Source organism: Triticum aestivum, chromosome 3B (genome assembly GCF_018294505.1).
Source record: "Triticum aestivum cultivar Chinese Spring chromosome 3B, IWGSC CS RefSeq v2.1, whole genome shotgun sequence".
NCBI classification, from domain to species: Eukaryota; Viridiplantae; Streptophyta; class Magnoliopsida; order Poales; family Poaceae; genus Triticum; species Triticum aestivum.
This window is the reverse complement of record NC_057801.1, coordinates 463,230,078-463,237,318: the sequence shown is the minus strand read 5'-3', so window position 1 is coordinate 463,237,318 and position 7,241 is coordinate 463,230,078.

Sequence of the window (7,241 nt, the reverse complement as noted above, 5' to 3'; positions counted from 1 at the left end):
ACTTCAATTGGTGTAGGTGCCACAGGAACAACTTCCTGTGCCCTGCTACACACTAGTTGAAGTGATGGTTCAACAACCTCATCAAGTCTCGACCATCCTCCTACTCAATTCTTTCAAGAGAAACCTTTCCTCGAGAAAGGACCCGTTTCTAGAAACAATCACTTTTGCTTCCGGATCTGAAATAGGAGGTATACCCAACTGTTTTGGGTGTCCTATGAAGATCTATTTATCCACTTTGGGTTCGAGCTTATCAGGATGAATTTTTTTCACATAAGCGTCGCAGCCCCAAACTTTCAAGAAACGACAGCTTAGGTTTCTCTAAACCATAGTTCATACGGTGTCATCTCAACGGAATTACGTGGTGCCCTATTTAAAGTGAACGCGGTTGTCTCTAATGCCTAACCCATTAACGATAGTGGTAATTCAATAAGAGACATCATGGTATGCCCCATATCCAATAGGGTGCATATATGATGTTCGGACACACCATCACACTATGGTGTTCCAGGCGGTGTTAGTTGTGAAACAATTTCCACAATGTCTTAATTGTGTACCAAAATCACAACTCAAATATTCATCTCTATGATCATATCATAGACATTTTATCCTCTTGTCACGAAGATCTTCAACTTCACTCTAAAATTACTTGAACCTTTCAATAATTCAGACTTGTGTTTCATCAAGTAAATATACTCAGCATCTACTCAAATCATCTGTGAAGTAAGAACATAACGATATCCACTGCATGCCTCAGCACTCATTGGACTGCACACATCAAAATGTATTACTTCCAACAAGTTGCTTTCTTCTTCCATTTCACTGAAAACGAGGCCTTTCAGTCATCTTGCCCATGTGGTATGATTTGCATGACTCAAGTGATTCAAAATCAAGTGAGTCCAAACGATCCATCTGCATGGAGTTTCTTCATGCGTACATACCAATAGACATGGTTCGCATGTCTCAATCTTTTCAAAAACGAGTGAGTCCAAAGATCCATCAACATGGAGCTTCTTCATGCGTTTTATACCAATATGACTCAAATGGCAGTGCCACAAGTATGTGGTATTATCATTACTATCTTATATCTTTTGGCATGAACATGTGTATCACTATGATCGAGATTCAATAAACCATTCATTTTAGGTGCAAGACCATTGAAGGTATTATTCAAATAAACAGAGTAACCATTATTCTCCTTAAATGAATAATCGTATTGCAATAGACATAATCCAATCATGTCTATGCTCAACGCAAACACCAAATAACAATTATTTAGGTTTAACACCAATCTCGATGGTAGAGGGAGTATGCGATGCTTGATCACATCAAGCCTGGAAACACTTCCAACACATATCGTCATCTCACCTTTAGCTAGTCTCCATTTATTCCGTAGCCTTTTATTTCGAGTTACTAACACTTAGCAACTGAACCGGTATCTATTACCATGGTGCTACTAGGATTACTAGTAAAGTACACATCAATATAATGTATATCCAATATACTTCTGTCGACCTTGCCAGCCTTCTCATCTACCAAGTATCTAGGGTAGTTCTGCTTCAGTGATCGTTCCCCTCATTACAGAAGCACTTAGTCTCGGGTTTGGGTTCAACCTTGGGTTTCTTCACTAGAGCAGCAACTGATTTGCCATATCATGAAGTATCCTTTCTTGCCCTTGCCCTTCTTGAAACTAGTGGTTTCACTAACCATCAACAATTGATGCTCCTTCTTGATTTCCACTTTCGCGGTGTCAAACATCGCGAATATTTCAAGGATCATCATATCTATCCCTGATACATCACGAAGCTCTAGTAGCTTGGTGGCAATGACTTTGGAGAAACATCACTATCTCATCTGGAAGACTAACTCCCACTCGATTCAAGTGATTGTTGTACCCAGACAATCTAAGTACAAGCTCAATGATTGAGCTTTTCTCCCTTAGTTTGTAGGCTAAGAAACTCGTCAGAGGTCTCATACCTCTTGACGTGGGCACTAGCCCGAAATCCCAATTTCAGCCCTTGGAACATCCCATATGTTCCGCGACGTTTCAAAAACGTCTTCATCGCCACAATTCTAAACCGTTTAACATTACTGAACTATCATGTAGTCATCAAAACGTGTATGTCAGATGTTCGCAACATCCACAAACAACGTTCGAGGTTCAGCACACCGAGTGGTGCATTAAGGACATAAGCCTTCTGCGCAACAATGAGGACAATCCTTAGTTTACGGACCCAGTCCGCATAATTGCTACTATCAACTTTCAACTAAATTTTCTCTAGGAACAGATCTAAAACAGTAGAACGAAAGTGCAAGCTATGACATAATTTGCAAAGTCCTTTTGAATATGTTCATGATAACTAAGTTCATCTAATGAACTCCCACTTAGACAGACATCCCTCTAGTCATCTTAAATGATACATGATCCGAGTCAACTAGGCCGTGTCCGATCATCACGTGAGACGGACTAGTCATCATCGGTGAACATCTTCATGTTGATCGTATCTACTATACGACTCATGCTCGACCTTTCGGTCTCTTGTGTTCGAAGACCATGTATGTACATGCTAGGCCCGTTAAGTCAACCTAAGTGTTTCGCGTGTGTAAATCTGGCTTACACCCGTTGTATGTGAACGTTAGAATCTATCACACCCGATCATCACGTGGTGCTTTGAAGCAACGATCTTTCGTAACGGTGCACCGCTAGGGGGAACACTTTCTTGAAATTATTATGAGGGAACATCTTATTTACTACCATCGTTCTAAGCAAATAAGATGCATAAACATGATAAACATCACATGCAATCAAATAGTGACATGATATGGCCAATATCATTTTGCTCCTTTTGATCTCCATCTTCGGGGCTCCATGATCATCGTCGTCACCGGCATGACACCATGATCTCCATCATCATGATCTCCATCATCGTGCCTCCATGAAGTTGTCTCGCCAACTTATTACTTCTACTATTATGGCTACCCGTTAGCAATAAAGTAAAGTAATTACATGGCGTTGTTCAGTGACACGCAGGTCATACAATAAATAAAGACAACTCCTATGGCTCCTGTCGGTTGTCATATTCATCAACATGCAAGTCGTGATTCCTATTACAAGAACATGATCAATCTCATACATCACATATCATTCATCACATTCTTCTTGTCCATATCACATCCCATAGCATACCCTGCAAAAACAAGTTAGACGTCCTCTAATTGTTGTTTGCATGTTTTACGTGGCTGCTATGGGTTTCTAGCAAGAACATTTCTTACCTACGCAAAAACCACAACGTGATATGCCAATTGCCATTTACCCTTCATAAGGACCCTTTTCATCGAATCCGTTCCGACTAAAGTGGGAGAGATTGGCACCCGCTAGCCACCTTATGCACCAAGTGCATGTCAGTCGGTGGAACCTGTCTCACGTAAGAGTACATGTAAGGTCGGTCCGGGCCGCTTCATCCCACAATACCGTCGAAACAAGATTGGACTAGTAACCGTAAGCATATTGAACAAAATCAACGCCCACAACAACTTGTGTTCTACTCGTGCATAGAATCTATGCAATAGACCTAGCTCATGATTCCATTGTTGGGGAACGTAGCAGAAATTCAAAATTTTCTACGCATCACCAAGATAAATCTATGGAGAGACTAGCAATGAGAGAGAGAGGGAGTGCATCTTCATACCCTTGAAGATCGCTAAGCAGAAGCATTACAAGAACGCGGTCGGTGGAGTCGTTCATGAAGCGATTCAGATTGGGGCCGAATCCGATCTAAGCACCGAACAACGGTGCCTCTGTGTTCAACACATGTACAGCCTGGGTATGTCTCCTCCTTCTTGATCCATCAAGGGGAGAGGAGAAGTTGAGGGAGATGTCCAACAACACGACGGCATGGTGGTGATGGAGCTCGTGGTTCTCCGGCAGGGCTTTGCCAAGCACTACGGAGGAGGAGGAGGTGTTGGAGGAGGGAGAGGGCTGCGCCAAGGGAAGGGTGTGGCTTCCCTCTCTCTCCCTCACTATATATAGGGGGAGGGAGGAGGGGGAGGCGCCCTAGGGTTCCCTAGGGGAGGGGCGGCGGCCACAGGGGAAATCCTAGATGGGTATGGGCGCCCCACCCCCTAGGAAACTTGCTCCCCAAGCCGGGAGGGGCGGCTGCCCTAGGGGTGGCGCCCCCACCTCTCCTGGTTACGTGAGATGGGGCGGGAGGGGCGCTCAGCCCCTTAGTAGGCTGATGTGCCCTCTCCCCTTGGCCCATAAGGCCCCCCCAATGCTTGCCGGGGCCTCCGAAACCCCTTTCGGACACGCTGGTCATCACCTGGTACCCCCGAAACAATTCCGGACTCGAATACCCTTCTTCCAATATACCGATCTTCATCTCCGGACCATTCCGGAGGTCCTCGTCATGTCCGGGATCTCATCCGGGACTCCGAACAACCTTCGGTAACCACATACTATTTCCCATAACAACTCTAGCATCACCGAACCTTAAGTGTGTAGACCATACGGGTTCGGGAACCATGCAGACATGACCAAGACGTTCTCCGGTCAATAACCAACAGTGGGATCTGGATACCCATGTTGGCTCCCACATGTTTCACGAAGATCTCATCGGATGTACCATGATGTCAAGGATTCAAGCAATCCCGTATGCAATTCCCTTTGTCAATCGGTATGTTACTTGCCCGAGATTCGATCATCGGTATCCCAATACCTCGTTCAATCTCGTTACCGGCAAGTCACATTACTCGTTCCGTAATGCATCATCCCATGACTAACTACTTAGTCACATTGAGCTCATTATGATGATGCATTACCGAGTGGGCCCAGAGATACCTCTCTGTCTCACGGAGTGACAAATCCCAGTCTCGATTCGTGCCAACCCAACAGACACTTTCGGAGATACCCATAGTGCACCTTTATAGCCACCCAGTTATGTTGTGACGTTTGGCACACCCAAAGCATTCCTACGGTATCCGGGAGTTGCACAATCTCATGGTCTAAGGAAATGATACTTGACATCAGAAAAGCTTTTAGCAAACGAACTACACAATCTTGTGCTATGCTTAGGATTGGGTCTTGTCCATCACATCATTCTCCTAATGATGTGATCCCATTATCAATGACATCCAATGTCCATGGTCAGGAAACCATGACCATCTGTTGATCAACGAGCTAGTCAACTAGAGGCTCACTAGGGACATGTTGTGGTCTATGTATTCACACATGTATTGCGGTTTCCGGTCAATACAATTATAGCATGAATAATAGACAATTATCATGAACAAGGAAATAAAATAATAACCATTTTATTATTGCCTCTAGGGCATATTTCCAACATTTTGTCCCATCATATTTGGTAGACCCTTTCTTAATACTGTTAATGCTAGGATAGATTGCGAAAAGGATATTGTTACGATTGGGTTAGGGGATATGTCTCATGACTTTAACTTTGCTAAATTTCGTAGACAACCCCATGATAAAGAATTGCCTAGTAAGGATGAAATTATTGGTCTTGCTTCTATTGCCGTGCCTCCTAATGATCCTTTAGAATAATATTTGCTAGACCATGAAAATGATATGTTTATGAATGAAAGAAGGGAAATAGATGAAGTATTCTTTAAACAGGGACCTATTTTGAAACACAACTTGCCTGTTGAAATCCTAGGGGATCCTCCACCACCCAAGGGTGATCCCGTGTTTGAGCTTAAACCATTACATGATATTCTTAAATATGCTTATCTTGATGAAAAGAAGATATATCCTATTATTATTAGTGCTAACCTTTCAGAGCAGGAAGAGGAGAAATTGTTGAAATCTCTGAAGAAGCACCGTGTTGCTATTGGATATACTCTTGATGACCTTAAAGGCATTAGTCCCACTCTAAGCCAACACAAGATAAAATTGGAGAAAGACGCTAAACCGGTTGTTGATCACCAACGACGGTTAAATCCTAAGATGAAGGAAGTGGTAAGAAAAGAAATACTAAAGCTTCTGGAGGCATGTATAATTTATCCCGTTGCTGATAGTCAGTGGGTAAGTCCTATCCATTGTGTCCCTAAGAAGGGAGGTATTACTGTTGTTCCTAATGATAAAGATGAATTGGTCCCACAAAGAATTGTTATAGGTTATAGGATGTTAACTGATCTCCACAAATTAAATAAAGCTACTAGGAAAGATGATTACCCTTTACCTTTTATTGATCAAATGCTAGAAAGATTATCTAAACATACCCATTTCTGCTTTCTAGATGGTTATTCTGGTTTCTCTCAAATACCTGTGTCAAAAGAGGATCAGGATAAGACCACTTTTTCTTGCCCTTCGGTACCTTTGCTTATATACGTATGCCTTTTGGTTTATGTAATGCACCTGCTACCTTTCAAAGGTGCATGATGCTATATTCTTTGATTTTTGTGAAAAGATTGTTGAGGTTTTCATGGATGATTTTTCCGTATATGGAACTTCTTTTGATGATTACTTGAGCAACCTTGATCGAGTTTTGCAGAGATGCGAAGAAACTAATCTTGTCTTGAATTGGGAGAAGTGCCACTTTATGGTTAATGAAGGTATTGTCTTGGGGAAAAAAATTCTGAAAGAGGTATTGAAGTTGATAAAGCTAAAGTCGATGCTATTGAAAAGATGTCGTGTCCTAAGGACATCAAAGGTATAAGATGTTTCCTTGGCCATGCCGGTTTTTATAAGAGGTTCATTAAAGACTTCTCTAAAATTTCTAAACCTCTGACTAACCTCTTACAAAAAGATATTCCTTTTGTCTTTGATGATGATTGTGTAGAATAATTTGAAATACTTTAGAAACCTTTTATTTCTGCACCTATTGTTCAGCCACCTGATTGGAATTTACCCGTTGAAATTATGTGTGATGCTAGTGATTATGCTGTAGGTCCTGTTCTAGGACAAAGAGTTGATAAGAAACTAAATGTTATCCAAAATGCTAATAAAACTCTAGACAATGCCCAGAGAAATTATGCTACTACTGAAAAAGAATTTTTAGCAGTTGTATTTGCTTGTGATAAGTTCACACCTTACATTGTTGACTCTAAAGTAACTGTTCACACTGATCATGCTGCTATTAAATACCTTATGGAAACGAAAGATGCTAAACCTAGACTTATTAGATGGGTTCTCTTATTACAAGAATTTGATTTGCATATTATTGATAGAAAGGGAGCTGAGAACCACGTTGCAGACAACTTGTCTAGGTTAGAAAATGTTCTTGATGACC